The 24,797-nt window shown below is 41.9% G+C and overlaps 1 protein-coding gene across 4 annotated transcripts in view; it reads left to right on the top strand.

Annotated features, from left to right (window-relative positions):
• The window catches only part of LOC133506220 (protein ELFN1-like), a 120,376-nt gene that overhangs the window by 5,274 nt on the left and 90,305 nt on the right, over positions 1 to 24,797 (top strand). For 3 of the 4 annotated variants that reach the window (XM_061830147.1, XM_061830146.1, XM_061830149.1), the window contains 2 exons: positions 1,489 to 1,609; positions 11,305 to 11,353. The gene's annotated coding sequence lies outside the window, so the exon portion shown is untranslated. The remainder of the gene's footprint in view (positions 1 to 1,488; positions 1,610 to 11,304; positions 11,354 to 24,797) is intronic. The other variant, XM_061830148.1, reaches the window with a different exon arrangement.

Genomic DNA, 24,797 nt, shown 5'->3' with positions numbered 1-24,797 from the left:
TTCATCATCCCCCCCGTAAACCCGACTTTGAAACGCTAATTTTTAAACCATAACTTTTGACAGGAAAACTCAATGTTGTCTTTAACCCAACTTCAAAGCCTAACCGTACATTAGTTCGAAACCCTCAAACAACCCTGAAATCCTAATTTCAGGCTTGAAACTGAATACTGGAACCCCAAGCCTTGCTTAAAACTGTAACCATGGCAGAGAACTTCAACTTCCCCCCCTGGCCCTTGTTTTGACCTCTACAAACCTTTACAGAGATGTAATACTAATAGAAACCATGCGAGGGCCTCAGAAACCGCAATATAGTTCTAGTTAAATTCCCATTGCCATCGTATGGCCTTCAGTTATTGCTGTCTGCCCCCTCCTCTTTCATCCCTTCCTTGTATTCCATTCAAGTCCATCATATTGTTTAGATTCAAAGGGACACACAAGGGGGAATCGGCGGGGGGACGGGAAGGAGAGTGAAATCAGAGGACGTCAGGACGAGCTTCAATTTGTGTTGTGAGCGTGTCTGCGGGGCGAAAGCATTAGCATGTGTCAGGCAGGCCAGCGAGTGTTTGTTTACTGATAAAGTAAGCGAAGCCTCCCGTTCGTTCGTTCGTTCCATTGGCAGCCGTGAATCAACTCTCCTGTCACGCCGCGGAAATAGCTCGGGCGAGGCCTTCGGGAGTCACGAAAGTATTGTGGCTAAAGGCCGCAATCACAGAGGTTGGGTCAAGGTGGAAAAAAGTGTCTGTGTGATGTCAAAAAAAAAAAAAAAAGACAAAACATTTTAGGACTGGGTTATTACACACAACTTCATTGTTGTACTTTCTTTGTACGTATAAATTACTGGAGTTGTTCCCAACAACAGGTGAAATTGTCAAAAAGTGTCAATTGCACCTTTTGGAAATATATAAAAAGTTTTTTTTTTTAAATAAAACTTTTATTTTCAAAGTCTTACCTAGCACTTGTTTGCTTTTGCAGGATTAGGACTAGAAAATCAACATTAAAGGTCAAGTGTCATCCCTATCAACATTCTAAAATAGATATTGTAATGAAAAATACATATAACATTATTCAGTTCAATGTCCATATTGAAAAATAAATATGAGTTGAGAGCGCGTCATTCATGCGCAAAGTTGCGGAAGTCTCAATCAACATCCAAGTGGTCGCCATATTGCCTGCATCGTCTGTTTATTACGTCACACTGCGACATTCGCCACTGAAAACAGGCTGTGCCACCTACTATGGGACACGGAAGCTGTTTTCAAAGAAGAGAACATCTCACAATCGAGTGAAGTGACTGGCCATATATGTGAAAATCATGTTGTGTGGTGAAAAAATGGATGGGTCCATTCGGCTGCCTTTGTTTCCATTATTAACATACTAAAAATCACGCATTTCGTGACAGTGGCACTTTAAGGGAGTTTGCTAGTACAGTGCTCCCGACCCCTGGCAATTTTAAAAAACTTTTTTACTTATATTTTTTTCTTTTTTCAGGGGAACCAGCCCCAAAACTGTCTATTGGTGGATTGGCATATGTATTTCAACTTCCTGGTTCTTCTTGAAAACAAATCCCTCAAGAGGATTTTCATGGCGGGAGTGACAAAAACCCAAACAGGTAAAAATCATGTTGTGTGGTGGAAAAGAATGGATGGGTCCATTCCAGCTGCCTTTTTCCCCATTAATAACATACTAAAATTCATGCATTTCATGACAGTGCCACTTTAAGGGAGTTTGCTAGTACAGTGCTCCCTCCCCCCGCCAATTTTTAACATTTTTTTACTCATATTTTTTCATTTTTTCAGGGGAACCAGCCCCAAAACTGTCTACTGGTGGATTGGTATATGTATTTCAATTCAATTTTAATGGCCATCACTTATCTGTAGATTTTTGCTATCCGTGGTCCATCTGCCGAAAAATCCATAGATTAAATACAATAGCAAAGTATTTTTAATTGGTTACATCTAGTCAGTGTTAAAAGCAAAGCCAACACATCAATCAAAACGGATGGCTACAAATGTTTTTTTGTGTGTTCAAAAGCCTGGAATTATACTGGAGTTTGAAGAGAGTCGTGTATGTTTGTGTGTGTTATTGGACAAAAAAAAAAAATTCATTTGGGCCACGTCAAAACCAGGTTTGTCGCTTCCGTGTTGCCACCTAATCTCACGGATGATTAGAAGCGCAATAACACTGATCGTGTTGTGTGTGTGTGTGCATGTGAGGATTTTGTGGTTGCAGCATTTGGGAGCAAATGTTCATTGACAAAGCAGAATGTCCTTTGTCTTTCCCCCAAATGTGCTCGTTTTGGATTTCAAACAATGGTTTCAAGCCCCCGCTAGGGTTTCACATCAAGGTTAAGTTTTAAGACAGGGCTGGAGTTCCAAATTAGGGTTTGGAGCCAAGCAAGCATTCAAGTTTTAAATTACTCTTTCCAGTCATGGTTAGGGAATTAAATTGCGATATTGCCAAGGTTTGAACACGGCTTGAAACTGTATTTGGAATTCCTTTTGTCATCTTGAATCCCGAGCCCGAGCATGACACTACTTTGAAACCCTAAACATAATTTGAAACTCTACTTTAATCTTAAATTTGGCTTGAAAGCCAAACTCTGTCTTGAAACCTTAATTTGAAACCATAACCATGTCAAGAAACTGTATCTTTGGCTTAAAACCCGACTTAAAAACTTACATCCTGTCAGGAAAGTTTAATGTAAAAGTTTTACCATGGCTTGAAACCTGAACATAGCTTCAAAACTGTCTTTGAAAATCTAGCCTTAGCTTGAAAACCCAAACTCTTATGCTTCAAACCATACCTTGAAACCCTAACCCACGTTTGAAACCTTTATTTGAAGACCTAACCTGGTATGAAAACTTTAATATGGCTCCAAACCTCCCTTTAAAACCCTGATCGAGGCTTGAAACTCTTACTCTGACACTACCTTGAAACGCTGAACCACATTTGAACTGCTAACCCTGCCTTAATACCTTAATATGGCTTCCAATGTGCCTTTAAAATTCTAAGCCGTACTTAAAACCCTAACTTTGCCTTCAAACCTTACCTTAAATCAGTGTGTGAAACCCTAACCCTATCTTAAAAGCACAACATGGTTTCAAACCCACCTTTAAAAACCCAACTCTATCTTGTAACTTTCATCCATCCATCCATCCATGCATCAATTTTGTACCGCTTCTCTGGGTTGGGTCGCGGAGAAAGTAGTTACAGCAGGGTTACCCATACTTCCCTTTCCCCAGCGACTTCTTCCAGCTCTTCCGGAGGGATCCCGAGGCCTTCCCAGGTCAGCCGAGAGACGTAGTCTCTCCAGCGTGTCCTGGGTCGTCCTCGGGGTCCCTTTCCGGTGGGACATCCCCGGAACGCCTCACCAGGGAGGCGTCCGGCAGGAATCCGAATCAGATGCCCCAGACACCTCATCTGGGTCCTCTCAATGTGGAGGAGCAGCCCCCCCCCAAAAAAAAACAAACAAACAAACAAACAAACATCTTAACCCCCCCCCCCCTCTGTTTTGGGCCTGTTATTCCAAATTCCAAACATAAACAAAACACCTATTGTGTTGCGCTACATTAAAAAAAAATTGCTGCTTAACAAAATGACATCACCACCTACTGGCCTGGCATGTGTATTACCACATATGCAGTGGGTATTTTAGTTATGTATTTTTTTTGGGCGGGGTGACGTCATTGTGAAAGTTTTCAGTAAGACAAAGCAGTAAAAACCTTGCGTTTGGTTGCAACGGGGGCCTGCCTGAGCTTGCTTGTAAGAACAAAGGCTGCGCTGAGCAGGGAGGATAAAAGTTGCGGGAGAGATAAGTTTAGAAGAAAGGATGAATTGATTGGAATTTGGACTCGGCTGGCTTCTTGTGTCTCTTCGTTTCTGACCCAGGAGCTTTTGAGAGGACGAGGGACGGGATGAAACTTAAAACGGGGACGTCTTGGCCCTCCCGAGGTCAAGCTTATCAAACCCGTTCCAGCTGAGAGACTCATTGAAACCTCTTGCAAGTCTTGCGTAATAACCCAAAACATATAATGAACTGATGTGAATGTAAGAGCAAAATGTACACGATTGTAATCCATTACATTCTTTGGAGAAAAATTGTGTCATGAAAACCCAGTTGCTTTTGGAATATTCCATGATTCTATAGTAAATTAAATTTTTAAAAATATGTCATCAAAATCTCAGATTTATCAAGTTTTTTTTTTTCATATAAACTCGCTATATGCTCTCTCTGGTCATGTGCCATTCTGTTGTCGCCACAAACATGAACGTATTTTTCCAAATATGACCTTGTAGCACCACTTTGTGGCAAAGCAAATGTTATTTATATTGCGCATTTCATACACAATGTAACTCGATGTGCGTTTGGTTTACTTTTACAGGTTGGACTCGTAGTTACACTTTTGAACAAGATTATTTCCTTTTGAACATTTGAGCCGTTGAGGAAGTGGCACAGAGAATCTATGCAGTCCAGATTGATTTGTATTGCGCTCATCTTGAACATTGTCAATTGTGCAAATGGTGCAGATACTTCTCAGGCACAGGACTGGCCAGTATTGGTCAACAACAGGTACCCCCGATGCCGAGTGGCGAGGCCACTAAAGCGAGAGCGGAAGCAATCCACCATTGTTCCGAGAGAGACCCGACCGCAATTGCACACCGCATCACAGGTGGCTTCTGGGAGCTTCATTAACGCGACTCTTGTAATGTAACTTGTGTCGACCACAGGGAATAAATAAGGAGCCTCGCTTTTAACTCTCTGCTTTTATTCCCCCGTCAACTCCTGAGGGAAATGCCGGCTCGTCATGCGGCTAAGCGCTCTGTTGTTGGCGCAATCCGGTGGGAAAAGTCTTCAAAGTGGTGCAGTTAATGAAGAGTTAATTGAAGAGCTTGATGGCTGTTGTCCTACATTTTCTTTGTGGGGGAGGGGGGACTACAAGCAGCGTAACGGTGCAGTGTTCTGATTCATTGCCATCACAGGTGGCGTTCTTGGACGTTAACGCTTGCAGCGCCATATTCGCTGATGTGTTCAAAGGGCCTGTAAAATGAAAATCAAAATGTTTTGTAAATTTGACACACCGCAAAAGTATTCTTGGCAACTATGTCAAATTTGAACCACTTTCAACACATCTCCCTTGTTGCTGTCCCAAGCGTGTCGGCGTTACATTTCATTTTGATGCTAACGCGTCACGTCTTGCGTGTCGACGTGCTATCATGATAACAAGCTTGCTGCAATGTGGGGGGGGGGGTGGCGGTGGGTGGGGGCGTGCCAGTAAACATCTGTGCTTAATGGGGACGTTAGATTTTAAGGACACGTGGGCCAGTTCATACATGAAAAGGTTTTTTTTTTTTTTTCAAAATATATGTAATTTTCTTTAATTGTAAGATAAAATACAGTCTCGTGTTTCAACTCTGTTATTTATAATCAACCAATTATTCTATAAATGAAATGTAGAGAGTACATTGTGTATGTAATATGTAAAACTAGTTTTCAAATCCTAAAATAATAGATCCAAATGATGATGACATTTTATTTATTTTAAATGTAATGACAATCATTCACCAACTGTTGTTAAAATGTACATGTAAAATATTCAACATAATATTAATAATTTTTTTCATTCTCTTGTTTTCATTGTTTGCAACATATTTTATTAGAAAATTTCACCACCTCTTTAATAAAATTCACTGAAAATAGTCAAAATATATATGAAACTAGTTTATTTGAATAATTTCAGAAAAAATTCACTCTCAAGTTTAAGTTATATGATGTAGAATTGATTTAATAATAATCAGGGCATCATTAAATATAATAGATATTAAACCCTGTGAAAAGATTCCTTGAATAATAATGCAGTACATGAATTGGTTCACGTTTTAATTTGATTATTCAGCTAATTATTTAAAGGGGAAATTCAGTGATTTACATGAACGATGTATCCAATAGATCATGTAATATGTACTCTATTTTGACAATGTGATGTTGGATTACGAATTACGAATTTTCAGGGGCGCTGCCATTTTCGCAAGTCACGTGACTTGCATGCGCTGATGTGACGTGTAAGATGCCGCACCAAAGGCTCGATTGCATTGTGCCCAACGCCGTCATCCGATGAAGAAATAGCAGTATCGGTTGACCAGGAAGACGGAGGAATACTTCCATACAGATTTGAACCTGTGGCTGTAAATAAAGTTGAATATTCGGATGGTTCTTTGGGCGGGAATGACGCGGAGTCTGACGAGGGATCTTGCGACGGGCCGCAAGCCGAGGTTCAGTGGTGGAGGCTGTTAGCCATGGCTCACCTAACGCCCTCTTAGCTTGAATATAGTTTCAATGTGCATGTTAAATCCTTTCTTTTATAAATATGGTAGTTCATTCTCAAGTTTTCATCGCATGACTTTGGAAAAACTTGAGTGACGGCAGGCCCGCCTCTGAAGCTCCTCAGGGAGCGTCCCTCAATCTCAACACGACCAACAATCGCAGTGTCACCCGCATACATCCGCACGTGCCACGGCTCGGTGTCCATTCCGGTCTTTAGCCGCTGCCCTGTGCAAATAGCCCGGCAGAGTGACAGCGCTCTGGATTATTTAAGAGAGGACCGGCTGTCGCACAGCGGGGTGCCGCGGATTGGCTGCGTCTGACCCGCCGCTTCTCTACGGTGTCATTGCACAAAGCTTTCAAGAAGATTTGACAGAAAACCTGCTGCTGCTTCTCGGGCATTTAAAGGGAGAGTGTTGGGGAATATCGCTGATGTCATTGTCTGTTTCGTACTCCTTGAACGCTGGCAGCTCGACCTGTTCTATACATCCACCTTCCACTCACAGATGTCATTTATGAATATTACGCCACAGTGGACCAGTATGGCGGCGCCCGAAGGCCACTTTATACCCCCGCGCTGCGTCACCTGACCTTTGCCCCCCACGCATCACCGCTGCGTAGCTTGCCGCGCACACGTCATTAAAAAGTTGCTGCGCGGAGAAAGCCACGGAGCTCAGCTCTTGTGATTAGCCCATTTTAGTCACATGCTGTGAAGATGTACTCACCGTTCCTCCCGGCTCCACATGCCACCGCCGCCGCTGCCTTTATTGATTTTGCAGCATTATTAAAGGGTGTCATGTGGTCGTCTAGGTTCATTTGTTCAAGCAGAAACTGTTCCACGGTCGCCGTTGTTGGTGCTTTGTTCCTTTTTACGGAAAGGGAAGGAAAAAGGGCTACGGGAACTTACCAAAAAGTGCTAAGGGAACTCCACTGGTAGCGTGATGGTCATGCTGTGACTAAAAACAAACAAACAAAAAAAAAGACTTGAGTCACATTATTGTCTAGTCGCAGTACTTTTACTTGACTTCAGTATTTGGCCACTTTACCTACCTCTGGAGCAGACATCCTCTATTGCTACTCTTACATTTTTCCTCATCCAGGGATGAGAATTTTCTGCGGATTTGTGGAATTCTGAGTTTTTTTCAGCTGAAAATGTCATTGTTGTGGAACGTGTAGATTCGTTGAATTAATTTTTTTTTTTTTGGGGGGGGTGGGGTTACGGCTTGACGTGGGCTGAAACTCCCCCCAAAGCAGACATTTTCAGTGTTTTTCCAAATTGGTCATTCTCATCCCTCCTCATCAGATCAGCCAGTGTTGTATGTATCTTCTGCTGTTGTATTTGTACTTTTGCATTGGAAGTGCCGTGTGTCCTGGCCCTGGTTAGGGTCATCATCCTCAATATTGACGACAAGACTTTAATATATATATATATATATATATTTGCTTTATTGTACTCCTCAGAGTCTTCCAAAATGCTTAGTTTATGTTGGAATAATTTAAAAAAAATCTCTGCGGAGACCCAGGGATCTCCCCACCAAACCTACCCTACAATGCCACTTTTTTAAGCATACTTTATGTTTGTTGAATAGCTTTTCTGTTTTACAGCATTTTTTTTTTCAATTGTAGACAATAGACGTGTGGAAGCTAGTAAAGCGTTGGCCTCACAGTTCTGAGGACCCGGGTTCAATCCTGTCCCCGCCAGTGTGGAGTTTGCAGGTTCTCCCGTGCCTGCATGGTGTTTCTACGGCCACTCCGGTTTCCTCCCACATCCCAAAAACATGCAACATTAATTGGACATTCTAAATTTCCCCTAGGTGTGATTGTGACTAACCCTAACACTAATGCTAACGGTAGGTTAAAAAAAAAAACAACATAATGGTAAAAATCACTGGCACACGGCAGTAACATGCTAGCGCAGCGCTAACAGGGCCGGACCGGTAAAAGTCACTGACACACGGCAGTAACATGCTAGCACAGCGCTAACAGGGCCGGACCGGTAAAAGTCACTTCCCCTGCACACATATTCCACCGATCTCACTCTTACCTCCTTGTGGCCGTTGGAAAAAATGCACAAATTAGCCGCATCACCGCATAAACCACAGGGTTGAAAGCGTGTGGAAAAAAGCCGCGGCTTATAGGCTGGAAATTATAGGAATTGGATACTCCAAATTGGCATTAGATATGATTGTGAGACTAACTGTTGTTTGTTTCGATGTGCCCTGCGATTGGCTGGCAACCAGTTCAGGGTGTACCCCGGCTCCTGCCCGTTGACAGCTGGGATAGGCTCCAGCACTCCCCGCGACCCTGGTGAGGATAAGCGGCAAAGAAAACGGATGGATTGATTGACAATAGACGTGTTTGTTTCACAACTCTGACAAAAAGTGCAGGGAGGTCCCGGGCTCAATCGCATCTCTTATAAAGTGAAACAAAAATGTCAACAGAAAAGTCGCTCCCGAACGTTTTCTGAAGTAAATCACCTGTTTCCAGAACGTCAATGCAAATGAAATGCTAATCTTTGACTTATCTTTGTTTTAAGTTCAAACAAACGGCGACGTGCATGGAGTTCTCAGGGTCAGCAGCATTTCTTAGATAGTGAACAGAAAATGTCATCAATATATGAAGTTTATTTTTTACCCAGTTTTAACAGGCGCTTGATGTAAAATAAAGACCGATGCCACTAGGCATCAAAATGATGATTATCTTGGCCAATAATTAGCCCAGTAGATAATCGGTCCACCCCTAATTAAAATCCACATTGTACCTGTGGGTTCCGGAACCAAAAGCTTTCGTTTCGACCAATTTCGCATCGGAGTTGTTTGGTTTTGCCGGGTCAGGATCTGCAACATTGAGCGATACCGCACTCCGCAGTCTGCTACCACAGTAGTTTTGTCGAAATGGTGCTTGTCTGCTTTTGATCGTCATTTTGGTCTATCACACACAGCAGGATGAACAAACATGGAGTGTAGTGTATAGTGTACTCTGCAGCACCATAAACATACATATCATAAGTCCGTGTCCTCAAAATTCACTCGCTTCGCTCCTCTCAGTGTCCGTAACTCATCCTCCGCGACCGCGGGACACTCTTTTACGATGTAGGACAAACCTTCAACCACAGCGGCAGCGGAGGCGAGGACACGGCCGGCCAAGTAGAAGAAAACACTACTCGGGGGCGGGGGGGGCGGGAAAGCGAGAGCGAAAAAACAAATCATTCAAGCCGTGATTTTTCCCTTTAAATCATTTCCAGCACGGTGGCAGGTAAAAGCCTCGTTTTGCTGTCTGTACAGAGTGCATTGAAAAGGGACTCATCTGTCTGGAGAATTGATGACACACAAACACACGCACACACGCACACACGCACTAATCATGTCGCACGGCCTTGTGCTTCTGCAGAATTGTAAAGAATCCGGCGCTCTGCCTTGGAGGCGGTAAGCAACGTTCGAGTCTGAGACTTGTAATAGTGAACTCCGAATGTAACGATCGCACACTCGGGGGGCCTTGTTTCACTCGGAGGTTTGTTTGTATTATGTAAATGAAGAGTGTGTTCCAGCTGGACCCCGAAAGTCCAACTCCATCTGCGGCTCCCAAGGTAAACATGGATGACCGCGCGCACACTTTTGGTTTATCGCCGCCAACTACAGGCTTTTATGGGGTGATCAGATGTCCTCCTCTTCCTGGGTTTGCCTAATCTTTTGTATTAACGAGAACCTCCTGCGCATATCAAACTTTATAACGAGAAGTGGCCCAAAATCGGAATTGCATCATGAAACGAGACAACAGAGATCATCAAGTCAATTTTAATCACCATTAACTATGTACTATTGATCCTGCCCATCTAAAAATCGATACACATACATTTTCTTAAAACTATCCATCCATTCATTTTCTTTGCCGCTTATCCTCACGAGCGTCGCGGGGAGTGCGGGAGCCTATCCCAGCTGTCAACGGGGCATGAGGCAGGGTACACCCTGAACTGGTTGCCAGCCAATCGCAGGGCACATTGAGACAAACAGCCGCCCTCACAATCACACCTATGGGCAATTTAGAATGTCCAGTTATTGTTGCATGTTTTTGGGATGTGGGAGGAAACCGGAGTGCACGGAGGAAACCCACGCAGGCGCGGGAAGAACATGCAAACTCCACACGGGCGGGTCCGGGATTGAACCCGGGACCTCAGAACTGTGAGGCTGCCGTATTTTCATGAATAAAAATCATCCATTTCATGACAGTGGCATTTTAATCTTTATTGATCAAATTGTCCATTTTTAAATGCACCACTAGTGATTGGTTGGTTATTTCCCTTATTGATCCATCCACAAGCCAATCTTTAAAAGCAGCACCATTGATTGGTTGCTTTTCTATTCGACACACCATCTATTTCCTAGCTAACTTCTGGCGAAAGGCGGATTTACACCTTGACCCTTGAGTCAGGCGTCCGTACAACTCCACCCTCAGTGACGGTTTATTTGACAATCATTTGTCCCGCTTACGAGCCGGTTGTGGCGGCATCAGCGTGAATTTCATCGTGTTAGCTCAGCGTCAAATTAGCAGGTAGTGCTGCTTCCATTTTACGACCAGCCAGCGGCGTGCGTGCAATGTTTATGAAAGCCGAGATGGATGGCGTGACGAGGCCTTGACGGGGCGCGTGCGGACGAGCAGGAAATGAGATCGTGTTTTACTAGCATGTCGTATGTGCGTTCACGCGCGCGTGCACACTCGCACAGACGCAAGAATAAGTCATGTTCTCATTTAAATCTCAAAACTGGAATTCAATATGTATATCTCATTAAAATCACTGTGTGATGTAATGCGTTGCAGCGCAAACGGCGTCTCCTAAACCGTGTAAAAGGGTGAAAATTGAATTGTGTGTGTGTGTGCTTGCACAATATTTATAGCAGCTTGTCTCATTTGCCTTTTTTTTTTTCTTCACCCTCACAACACCAGTAATCATTTTTTTGGAGTTTAATTTGAACTGGCTCTGTCCTCAGTGTCATGTGTCTCGGTCCCCTGCTGGCGCTCAAGTGAAGAGTGAAGAAGGTGCGTGACAATCACACACACACACACAAATCTTATATCTGAGAAATATCCTCATTAAAAACTCCTCCTGGTGTTCTCGCTGCTGATTAGTGCCGGTTATCTTCTTTTCATTAGTGCTCGCTTTGAAACGTAAATGTGAGGACCTGCGAGTACACACATCTACACGTGCAGAAGTGCATGCATATGCAAACATGATTGGATTGTGTTCCTAATGATTTCTAATGAATTATTGAAATTTCCGACACATTCCAAAGGTGTGTTGAACGGATTAATGACTTTTCCATTCAATTGAATGAGAATGTTGATTTGAGTTCCAAGTGTTGTTATGCTGCCACTTCATACAAGTTACAGTAGTTTTCTTTCATTGTTAAATTAAGTACTTATTACCTTTATTCGGAGTCACTGATGGTGTAGTGGTACACACGCCTGCCTTTGGTGCGGGCAGCGTGAGATCAATTCCTGCTCAGTGACTGTGTCGATATCTGCCCTGCGACTGACTAACGACCAATTCAGGGTGTAGTCTGACTTTCGCCCGGAGCTGGCTGTAATAGGCTCCAGATTTCCCGCAACCCTTGTGAGGATAAGTGGCTTTGATAAGGGTGGCACGGTGGCGCAGCTGGTAAGCGTTGGCCTCACAGTTTGCATGTTCTCCCCGTGCCTGTGTGGGTTTCCTCTGGGCACTCCGGTTTCCTCCCACATCCCAAAAACATGCAACATTAATTGGAGACTGTAAATTGCCCCTAGGTGGGATTGTGAGTGCGGCTGTTTGTCTCGATGTGCCTTGCGATTGGCTGGCAACCAGTTCAGGGTGTACCCCTCCCCTGCTTGACAGCTGGGATAGGCTCCAGCACTCCCCGCGACCTTTGTGAGCACAAGCGGCTAAGAAAATGGATGTATGGTTACCTTTATTCATTGATTGTCTGCGGCAAACCACACGATTTTGTTGCTTTAATGAACCTTGTGATATCCATTAAGAAGTTTCCAAATATAATTATGATTAGATCGTGTTTTTGGACAAGAACATCAAAAATGACTTGAATTCTATTGTGACACTAGTCATGCTTCTGGTGTACCTCAGAGATCCCCTGTTTGCCCTCTTCCATTCTGGCCATTTTATGGCCCCTCCAGGCCACTTTCCTAAGCTACCCCCCCTGAAGCGATCACCATATGCGTCAAACAAAAGGCCTCGTAATTGCTTTTGGAATACAACGAGACAGAACGTCAGCCGTTGATCTCGTTCGGCACGCACGCAGCGGTTTGATCACACCGCAACAACGTTTGACAAACGTGCGATGCCTCCGATCCCATTTGATCGCAACATCAAAGGAAAAGCCCAGATGGACTACCCCCCCAAACCACCCCCGCTTACTACTGCACCCATGACAAACACTTGGCTGGGAATTTCGTCACATGGGATCAAGTGTGGTGAAGCAGCATGTGGTTCATTGCCCAAGGTTATTCTCGTATGACCCATTTCGAGTAGTTGTACACAATTATATGTATGTGTATATCTTCATATCAGCAGGTGGCTCAATGTTTAGCATTAGTAAAAGAACTACAGGGAGTCCTCTGTCTATGAGATCCGTTCCTACACTTTCGACGAAACCCAATTTTCGTTGTAAGTCGGATTTCACCATTAAAGTCAAAATTTATGATGACAGCTGGGATTGGCTCCAGCACTCCCGTGACCCTCGTGAGGATAAGCAGCTCAGAAAATAGGTGGGTGTTGGTACTTTGTATAAAAAACTACAATACATTAAAATGCTTTGAGAAAACCCACACAGACACTCGGAGAACAAGCAACGTCCACACAAACGGGGCCGGGATTGAACCTTGGACCTCCAAACTCTGAGGCCAACGCTTTTAAGATGCGTATTTAAAAAAATCAGACATTAAAAAAATCACAACTATACATTTTATAAAAAATACAACTACATTATTGAAATGTTTTTAAAAAGGTATATGAAAAAGTACATTTTTTTTAATATTTCAAAATGAACAATTGAAATATTTGTTTAAAAAGTGACAGAAGTGGTTTCTTCTTGCAAATGTCATGACATTATGTTTTTTCTAAAAAAAAAAAAAAACCCAAAACTTAAAATAAACAGATTTTTGGGCATTCCCCCAATAAAATGGTATAATAATATTTTTTAATGTAAAAAAATATGTATGACAAACTAAAAAAAATTAGAAAAAAATGGCAATTTTCTTTCTTTTTTCATTTACCCCCCCCCCACACACACATACACACAAATTGTTTCATTCCCAAAAATATAGTAGTACTTTAAAAGTGAATATCAAGCTGGCACGAATTTCATCTTTAAAAAAATAAATTAGTACTATGTGTAAAAACCAAAAAAAAAAAGCAAAAAAATACAGTAATGGAAAATAAATCCATGACTTTTGGGGGATTTTTTTTTAAATTCTCATGATTATACCTGGCATTCGCAAATTATTGTCGCTAGCAAACAAAAAACTGAATGATTTAAGATGGATTCTTAATTCTAAAAGTATATATTGAAAAATGATTTTTAAAATCTTTCAGTTTTTAATAATTCCTGTAGTAAAACACGGCGTAAGGGATCAGAGGGCATTAAAACTGGCAATGACCCCTCACTGAGGAGTGTTTGTTTTTTCAATTACATTCTCCTAATTAGCACGCAAAGAGGCTTTACAGCCTCTTAAAGACTTTTAGGAGCAGCTGGAGGCCCCTTAGTGCAACCTGAAAAAACAAACAGAAGGTTGTGTTCGAGTTTATCATCCAAGGAGAAAAACTGCAAAGAAAAAAAAAACAGACCTCACATTTTGTACTCAATTGTTGATGTTAAACCGTTCGCCCAACCACCGTTTTCATCCTCAACTAGGTGTTCCGCATCCCAGATCGTCGTAGTCCCTCCTTCCTCCTCCATTTCTCTTCCCAACAGCTCCATTTATCACCCGCCATGTTTGACGCCAGCCGCACGTGAAGTTTATTAACCGAGTGACACAACGCCAAGGCGGAAACATCAATCTCACCCGCGTTTTCGTCTCGTCGGGAGGGTTAACGGAGTAACGATGTGTGTGGGTGTTGTGGGGATGTTGAAAGGACTGCGTGCAGAAGAAGCTTCTGGAGAGAGGAGAGACAGCTGACGTTTTTGAGTGCCAGTGTGTCGACACAAAAGTCATATCAAAGTTGTGTTGGATGTGTTTTGTCACTCACAAACAAAAGTGGCACAGAGGCTGATTTGCTTTGATCGAAAACCAGTTGGAGATTCAGACTTTATTTACTAATTTAGAAAAAAAAGTCAACTTAAATTTTTAAAGTTTTTAAAAGAAATTAAAACTTTACTAAAAAAAAAATCAGTCTATTCATATTTCTGTCAAACTTTTTTCCCCCATTAAATAAATAGTGGAATAATTCTAATAAAAATGAATTTAGAAAATATAGTCATATTTCTTTCGGCTTGTCCCTTTCGGGGTCGCCACAGCGTGTCATCTCAGATGAACGCATATACATGTTTGGTACAATTTTTACGCCGGCTGCCCTTCCATGTAATATAAGTATAATAATAAATACAATCAATAATAAAAACTATTCTCATTAAATCAATACTTTTTTCTAAACTAAAAAATGCAGAATAAAAAACATTTAATTGGAAAAAAATGTTCCCCTCAGATGACTACTTTTTTCTCAGGAAAACTTTTCTTTTCTCAAATTCATGATTTTTTTTCCTTTTAAAAAAAATATTTTTATCTGCCCCAAAAAAGAATTGCCTAAAAAAAACAATTTTTTTTCTCAGCCACATCAACACAAGTGTTTGATTGAAATATGAAATATTTTTTTCCTCACATAATATTTTCTTCTAAAATGGGTGCCAAACGTTCTCAGAGGGTCGTTATGACCCTGAACTAATATAAAGTCTCATATAGTGACATAAACAAGACAAACTGATGGAAAACTAATTTTGAAAGAAGCCAATAAAAATCGTTAATTATGATTATATTTATTTTAAAAGTGGGATTAGTACCATAAAATATTTTCAATATCTCAACATTTTGGTATTTTGACAAGAAACATGAAATCAACATGATTCGCCTTTGCGGGCCACATAAAATGCTGTTGCATGTCAGATCTGGCGCCCGAGCCACTAGTTTGACACCTGTGTTCTAATATTTTTTTCTGATCTTCATGAGAAAAAAATAATATCTGCTCCTGATTTCACTCTAGAAAAACAAATGCAGGATTATTTTTCTAGTACAATGAATCTTTTTTCCCATATTTTTTTATATGACTATTCTTTGCCAAAAAATAACGTGATTTATTCTGAAAAATAATATAATTATTTTCTCAAAAAATGTACAATTGGATCCCCTAATAAAATTTTAAAAAATGTTGCATGATTTTTTTCTCTCTTGAAGGATTAACTACCCCATAATTTTATTCTCACAAAATGTTCACCAAAATCTGTCCTATATTTAGAAAATATGAACTTCCATTTTTGAATACCTGCCACGTTTAAATATCTCTGTGTGGATTCTTTTGTAAATACAACATTTCTTTTCTCCGAAACGTGATGTGATTTTCGTCTCGGAAAACAATTTTTTTTTGTGTCCTGCCATTTTTTTCCCTTTTATTAAAGGACAACATGATTATAAGAGACAAGCGCAAGGGCAGGCAAATGAAAGGAAATGATGACACATAATGTCTTCTTAGAGGCAATTTGTTTTGCCCTTCATGTGATTATACCTACAACAAACAAAGATGATCATCGAATGATGTGCTGGCAAAAAAATCAAATTGGTGACTTCATCCAGAAGATTATGTCACTCCCGTCATTCTGGCCTCTGCCGGGAATCTCGTCCTTTTTTTTCCTCCTCCTTCCACAAGAGGCGGCAGACGAGCAGAGTCTGGCGACGGATGTGAAAGCCGTCACCATTGGCTCATTTGTTTTCCTTCTGCATGAAAGTTGATCAAACATTGTAGGCGGTGCGCGATGACTCCACCGTGTTGACGTGCATCGTCATCAAGTCCACTCGACTTCGTGATTATATCAAAGACGGAGAGTTGAAAATCCAATTTACATTTCACCACATTGGAACCTCCGGAGACGGGACGGTGGAGCAGCTGGAAAGCATCGGCCTCACAGTTCTGAGGTCCCGGGTTCAATCCTGGACCCGCCTGTGTGGAGTTTGCATGTTCTCCCCGTGCCTGTGTGGGTTTTCTCTGGGCACTCCGGTTTCCCCCCCATATCCCAAAAACATGCAATATTAATTGGACACTAAATTGCCCCTAGGTGTGACTGTTGTCTGTTTCCATGTCCCCTGCGATTGGCTGGCAACCAGTTCAGGGTGTACCTCGCCTCCTGCCCGTTGACAGCTGGGATAGGCTCCACCGACCCTTGTGAGGATAAGCGGCTAAGAAAATGGATGGATGGAACTTCTGGAGGCCTTCAATGGGAGAGCATTTCCCAAGTTTTTTCCGGGTAACTACCAAGTAGCCTTCTGTTGCAGCAGCACCCAAAAGGCCAAATAAAAAGTACAAGTAACGTGTAGCTGGGCAGTTAGTCGACATCAGATAAAAACATCCAACGTTTTATTGTGTGCGGTCTCCCCCAACCTCCCATCGCCCTCCCCCGTACCCGCCAAGTGGCACTTATTCCACGTTATTGCCTCGCCCGACGTGGTGACTCAGCACAAGTGGCAGCGAAGAATCAGCACACGTCCCCCCCGGTCGGCCTAGCCGAGCCGAGCCGAGCCGAGCGGCAATCTCCTTTATGATCCTCATCGACTGCATCGTTTAACTCTCACCGGCCAAATCAAATTACACACATACTGTACACAGTAGCTATACATCCACGTTGTTTTATATACTGAAAATACAAAGTACACTAGCTCCACTTCCTGGATTCTGTGCCTGTTGTTTCATGAACTACAATCAAAGTTCACTCATATTGACAAATAAATAATACACACTGTACTCTATGAATGACGGAAAAATGCAAATGTTGCCCATCAAAACTTGGTGTTTAAGAGTGCTTACGACTGTAAGAATATTGGCACATTTGGTGTCAGAAGTAGGATTCACTGACTGACCAGCCCCGCAACAATTGGTGTCAGAAGTGGGACCCAAACATTGACCCCTTCCATATAAAACTCTTGTGGGTTTCAATTATGTATTACAGTAACACAAAACGTTTGCCACAGCTACTGGTGTCAGAAGTAGGATCCAAGAATCCACCAGCCCCACAAAACGGCATGAAAACAACTCTTGGTTTAGATCAATGCTGGTTGCCATAACGTAGACCACAATCCCACTCTTATTGATTCAATAACTCTGTATCCCTTTTTATTTACCGCAACTGTGCACAAGTGGAAAATTATGAAAATCCAGTCTAACGCAGCTGTGTGCAAAGTTCCAGCACGTGCCATGCCGCAGTTGCGCCGTCCGTGAAAACGAATCCCTTAATGTTTCTGTGGTGTTTATTACAGCAATACAGTAAATATTGCCACAACAACTGGTGTCAGAAGTGGGATCCAGGAATGCAAAAGCCCCACAAACTGACAAAAGGCCAACTCTTGCTCATTTGCATGTACGATAAACCACATAAACCACGCCGTGCAGATCGTAAAACTCACTCGGTCACATTTGGATCTCGCACAACGAGTTGTGGATATTTGATATCTGAATGTACTTTAACAATCAGTGCTTATTATCTCGACCGAGTGGAGAGCAGACACACAAAAATGCTTCGAAAAGTCTGCTTCGAGTAGTCTCCAATTTGAGAATAGAAACCTCAGAGGAATACACTACACGGCACTCCTTAAAGTTGTGAAATAATAGCGTCCATCATTTTTACACGCGCAAAAACCCACAAAAGGCATGAGCTGAACTAAAAAACACTGACAAAACCGCGTTTAAATGGCAGCGCCGTGTCCGTTAAACGCGCACGCTCTTCACTTCGAGGTCTGCGGTGACGTCTTTATGGATGACACCATTTTGTTTACTGTGATGACTCTCCACATTGTGTTTATGTAGAGCTCATTAAAATGAGTCACTTTTTTATTTTTTTATTTTTTGCAGGGGAAAGGAAAAGTGCAGCTTCATCATATTCGGTCCCAGAATAATGTTTGCTAATTGTTTCGTAAGAAGCTTACACGCACTGACGCGGGCTCGGAGCTGTAAGCAAATATTGGACTGTGTGTGTGTTTAAGGATGCAAAGGATCAATGATGAGCATTGTTTGTGTGTCTTGAATGATGCATTATAAGCAGAAGAACAATTGAAGAGTTTGTTTTCAAAATGAGACGCATCCGTTTTTTTCATTTTGAGAAAAGGGCTTGGTATTGAAGTGAAAACAAACAACTCAATTTATGTTTCTAACTATTGGGGGATGGAAAGAGATGCTAAAAAGTAACTAAACACCAGACTACAAAAAAATATTGGCTTTAATATTCACCGAGTTTTTTTGATGACAAATTTCATTTTTTCTCCAAAATGAGTGAAATCCAAAGATTCTATTCTTGGCAAAGTGAGACATATCCAAATTTCGACTTAAACCTTCAGGAGCAGCTGTATTTTTTTTTTAAAAAAATCAGTTGCTTTCGATAGGCAATCATGAAAACTATTTGCCTTTCAACATTTCAAGCATTTTAAAATAATATTTAAGACCATGACCACCACATTTAGAGAGTTAGGTATCAGAAGTAAGGGTCAGTCACCAGTCACAATTTTCACAATTAGCTCACAAATGTCAGATGTTGAAAAAGGAGATGAAAAAATGGGAATTTCTTTTAAAAAGGTGTTTTTCAGTTATTTAGAAACTTTTTGTTTGTTCAGTATGAGGGCTTGGGTGTGAGATCATTAAGAAAGTAAACTGCTTCAAACCAGTCTACCAAGGTTAATATGGGTTGCGAGGGATACCAGCAGAAAAAAAATAGGTAGTCGATATCATACACACATCTCCAAAATGAAATCAGTTTCAAACTCACAAATTCACTGTTTGAAATCTGACTCATTGAGTCTGCTTTCTTTTGATTTTATTTATAGCTGTAAAATCAAACTCGGCATTAGCATCTCTCTCAAACGTGGGCGCAGCCATTTTGGATGATGATGTGGAAGATACCGGAACTTCCCTCAAGACGAATTCTGATTGGATGCTGCTTGCTTCAGCAGCGCACGCTGATTGAACGAAATGATCTCGGATTTTGCTCTAAATAGATCTCGATATGTCGCATTTTGAAATAAAACGCGATCTTCCTTGGCTGATATAGAACGATATGTCGCACTTTTAACAAAAATCAGAGTATCCCGATAACTACCATTCGGAGCTGGATAATTTTGGCGCGAGTTTCGTAAATCTGAAAAAAATGCCTATGTCGCGTTTTGAAAACAAACTCTTCAATTGACTCCTGCACGTTCAATAGCATTCATAACTGCACGTATTCGCACTATTTGCTATGTGGGATGTCTACGTATTTTCCCTGCTAATCGTACCAAAGCAAACACCATCTCACGTTGTGAATTATACATTTACATAATATTTACATTTATTATTATGTCTAACTCTACATTGTTGGTGATCAATGTCAATTGCCATTTATGCCAAAAGTAATTATCTTGGGAAAACACAACAAATAATGGATCACGAAGTACTTTAGATCAATTAAAACAAATCACGCCTACTCGTTGCTTGTCCACAGAGACACAGCCTCTCTCTCTGACACACACACAGGCACACATGCACACAAAAAAAAATAAAAAATGATACCGTAATGACTTAATAACCTGATTATAGAGCTCTTGCACCTACGTCACGTGACTGGCCATATTGATGGTCTAGCAAAGCATTCTTCAATTCTAAGTCGGTTGGAGACGGCACGAAAATATGTCTTCTAGCACGACGCCCGGAGTTTTGTCCGATACCGTTAAACATTTAGAAGATTGTAATAAATAAATGTACGTGGAAAAATGAGAGACACTTGGGATAGAGGACCCATATTTAATGCCGAAGTCGATGTTTTCGCTGATAAGATGTTGGACTATGAACCAGCTTCCGCTTGTCTTGGACAACTGGATCTACACATGGATCTGGTGAGTATGTCGTCGAGATTTACACGGAAGATATTGAAAGCGTAGAAAAGTCTGGACGCATACAAATACTTCGTTGATGGATCCGTTCTCACTCAAGAATAAATCCCACATAGTGATGGAGCCACTGAGATTTTTTTCAATACAAATACCAATATTTAAATAAATGACTCCTGGTTTTATACAAACTCGCATTCATTAACTGTTATTGAGGTGAAAAAAAAGACAGTGAGTCGGCTTCTCGTACACGGAAACGCATTGCTTAAACTTCGGTAAACGTCCATGTGACAGATGTTTTTTTTAAATATGCATTGTTCTCAAATGAGTCCAATGCGTATTTAAAAAAAAAAAGAAAATAGACCGCTGGGATAGGCTTCAGCCCCCGTACACGGAAGCCTGTTGCGGCCACACATTAACCTTAGTAAACATCACTTATTTTATTCATTTAAACACGCATTGGACTCATTTGAGAACAATCCATACAAAAAAAAAATGTATGTTGGGCAGAGGTTTACCGAAATTTAACGTATGGCCGCAACACACGTCATGTATGTTGGCTTCATCCATTACGTTTAACTGCCAAAATCCATCGATATTTTCTCGTCTTTTCAGCTGGTATTCTATAGAATGACCTCTTTATCTTAATATCTGTCTTGTCTGTTGCAACAACCAACAGCACAACAAGTCTCGGGCGTTGTGAATATCCTGCTGCGTTTCAATGTCCCCCACAATGTCGAGCAGCACTTTTTGACAGGCAATATGGCGCCGTGAAAATGATAACGTCACGTGCACAAGCTCTATAGCAGATCCAGGTGAGGAAACACCATCTCAGGGCTTTATATGAAAGAAGTACATTCATCCATCCTTCTCTACACCCCGTAGCCTTAGTAGAGTTCCGGGTGTGTTGGCATATTGATAAAAGTAAATATTAAAGAGCGTCAAAGAGAACTTTACTGTATCAGCAACTCACATACTGTATGAATAATACTGGTAGTGATTTGAATTATCATAGTAACTTACATGGAAAAGAAAGAGAAGCGGTCCAAAAATTGCACCCTGTTGGACCCCCTTTTTTTGATGAGTGAGGAACGGCCATTAGCATTCGGTGCATACTGTTGGGATACGATTTTTACAACATTTTGAACAACAATTACATGTATATTTAATGAAGGCATCCATTAAAAGAAAGAGAAGTGGTCCAAAAATTGAACCCTGTTGGACCCCTTTCTGAGAGTCTGAAACACCAGCTCTCAGGTTTCCGGTGGCACTTGAAAAGAAGCCCCGAATGCCTCAAAGGGCACACAAGTTGGCCCTAAAACCACTTAAGGGCCACATCTGCTGGACACCAAATTAAACAAGCATGAATTTTTCTAAGCGTGCGCAGCTGAGCTTTTACATTGGCCGTGGGGAAAGATGTGTTAAGGGCGATGGTGAGGGGTGGTGGGGGTCTAGTGGAGGGGAGTGACAGCCCCCGACCCCCCGAGGAACTATCGGGGCTGGATGGGGATGGGCCTCAGGGCTCTGCTCGCACACTCAAGGAGCAGCTGTCCTTGGCATATACACTCCAAACACAGACGCGCACACAAAATTCACCCCTGAAAAATATCGGTAATTTATTATCCTGTCATTGGTCGCAATAATCCCCCTACACAGTGTTTTTGCCAAATATTACATGAAATGAATAGCGGATCTGTTCTATTTATTCCTCTATTTATTTATACAACATACATTATAAATGTACAGTACCATAAAAGTAAACAATGTATTGTAGTTGGTTTAAAAATGTTTAAACAACTTTATGCTTCTCTATAATATCCGACAATGTATTTGGTTTGCATTTGGTCAATATTATATGTATTTAATTCACTGATTCTTTTATGTACCACTGGAGACAGCCCGTGTACCACGAGTGGTGCTCATGCCACTGCAATAAATATTAAATATATTGAAAATATCTACTGGTGCCATCATGAGTGAAGGAATACAATGAAGTGTGAAGAATTTAAATAAATACAATAACATTAAAGGAAAAATCCAGTGATTTGCCTGAACAATGTATCCAATAGGTCATGTAATATGAACCCTATTTTGACAATGTGATGCTAAATCCTCTCTCATTTAATAGTGTTTTGAGAAGATTTTTGTCGACAATTACGAATTTTCAGGGGCGCTGCCATTTTCGCGAGTCACATGATCTACGTGGGCGTATGTGACGTGTACTGTGCCGTTCCAAACACTGGATGACATGCGACACCATTATGCCCTGGGCTGATTTCTCGGATTTATCCTCATCTGATGAAGAAATAGCAGTATCGGTTGATCGGGAAGATCAAGAATACTTCCATACAGATTCAAACCTGTGGCTGTAAATAATGTTGAATATTCGGATGGTTCTTCGGTCGGAATGACGCAGAGTCTGACTACTTGGAGGACTGCACGTGACATAAGTGGATGAACAAAGGCCCCCAGGAGCTCCAGGCCGGCAGCCACGGATAGTTCTCCGGACGGGAATGACGTGGAGTCTGACAGGCAAGCTCCGGTGGCAGGTCGCGAGCCGAGCTTTCAGGTGACGGAGGCCTTTAGCCGAGCTTCGGTGGTGGCAGAGGCCTTTGGCCTAGCTTCAGCGTCCACCCTCCGCCGCCACCTGCTTTGTTAGCCCCGGACGCCGAAGCTAGGCTAAAGGCCTCCGCCACCACTGAAGCTCGGCTAAAGGCCTCCCTGGATGTTGAAGCTCGGCTCACGGCCTACCGCTGGAGCTTATGGCCCGCCTTTGGTGGCGGCGGAGGGCTTCAGCCTAGCTTCGGCGTCCGGGGCTAATGGGCTCCGCCACCCAGAACCTCACATACGTCACATACATCCACGTAGATCATGTGATCCGCGAAAATGGCAGCGCCCCTGAAAATTTGGAATTGGCGATAAAATCTTCTCAAAACACTATTAAATGAGAGAGGATTTAACATCACATTGTCAAAATAGGGTACAGATTACATGACATTTTGGATACACTGTTCATGCAATCACTGGATTTCCTCTTTAACAAAGCGCTTCCAACCTTTTTTTTTTTTTTTTTGCCATTAAACTCTGAAATTACAGTTTTAAATTCATATTTAGTTGCACAACTTTTGACACGACAAAGACATTATAAACAAAATAAATTGATTGAAGTTATACGCCTTAAATACCTAAAACGTAAACTTGATGTTCAGGCTGCCAATACCAGTATTAACAGCAAATTTTGTGTCAGTATTTGAATCGAGTATGCCGGCACTGTATATCTAATGTTCTGACCACTGTTGTGTTGTGCAGCACACGTCCCGATGTGTACGAGGTGATGTTGTGTGTTTGGGTTTATGCAAACGGAAATTCAGGCAGGACTTGTTAGCACAGCGATCCATTAAAAGGGCTTCAACCAGCTCTCACATGTGCTTAGTACGTAGATAAATCAGTGTCATGTGTGTACATGCTGGGGAGGTCTTTAGGGAAGTGTTCAGACGGGCATGAGTTATGGCGGCCATTAGCGTTCGGGACATATTGTTTCACGTTGAAACAACATTCTCATTCTACGCGTGATTAAGCAGGGATGCAATTCAGTTTTTGTTTTTACGACTAGCAACAGTTGCATTTTCATTTAATCGGTGAAGATTTTGCCTAAAATGCAGCTGAGCACCAGTCCTGTCTGGATGCAGCAGCCAATCGGATTGCAGCATGTCCCGCAACGATTCAGTCGAGATCAGAATCAGCTTTAGCGCGTAAAAAAACACCCAAGGAATTTTTCTCCAGCAGTCGGTGCCGCCCTGGTACGACATACAGAACAAAGAACAACAAAGCAGCAAGAACAAAGAACAAGAGACATTTCTATTTATAGGGACGATTCCTTATAAAAGTCATGCAAGATGTAAAATCTTCTTTGTTTTGAACAAGTACGAGATAAGTGTATCAACATCTCACGCTGTGTAAAGCTTTTCCAGTCCCGTTACATGTTCGCGGTTCCTGTAATAGACCAGTGCAATGACAATTGTGCAAAGGGAGCTGGTTAAAGTGACGAATCGTGCGATACTCTACAAAAATAGATGACTAATACTGTTATTGATTGGACCACCAGAATGTGAGTGTCCCAACAATGGCACAAAGCAGAAAATAGTAAATTTGCTGACTAAGAAAGTAACTTAATTTCCAGAGGGAAAAAAAACCTGTTTGAATCCCTGCTAGTTTTGACTTGCATTGATCTGTAGCGCTTACCCGACAGAAGGAGCTGGTGGAGCTGGTCGCCAGGATGTGGAGGATCCGAAAGGATCCTGCCTGCTCTCAACCTAGTCCGCGTTGCGCGTAAGTCTTCAGTAGTGGGTAGAGTGGTGCTGATAATCCACTCAGGTGTTTT

This window comes from Syngnathoides biaculeatus, chromosome 9, assembly GCF_019802595.1.
Source record: "Syngnathoides biaculeatus isolate LvHL_M chromosome 9, ASM1980259v1, whole genome shotgun sequence".
NCBI classification, from domain to species: Eukaryota; Metazoa; Chordata; class Actinopteri; order Syngnathiformes; family Syngnathidae; genus Syngnathoides; species Syngnathoides biaculeatus.
The sequence above is the reverse complement of the archived record's forward strand: the minus strand, read 5'-3'. Positions and strand labels throughout refer to the sequence as shown.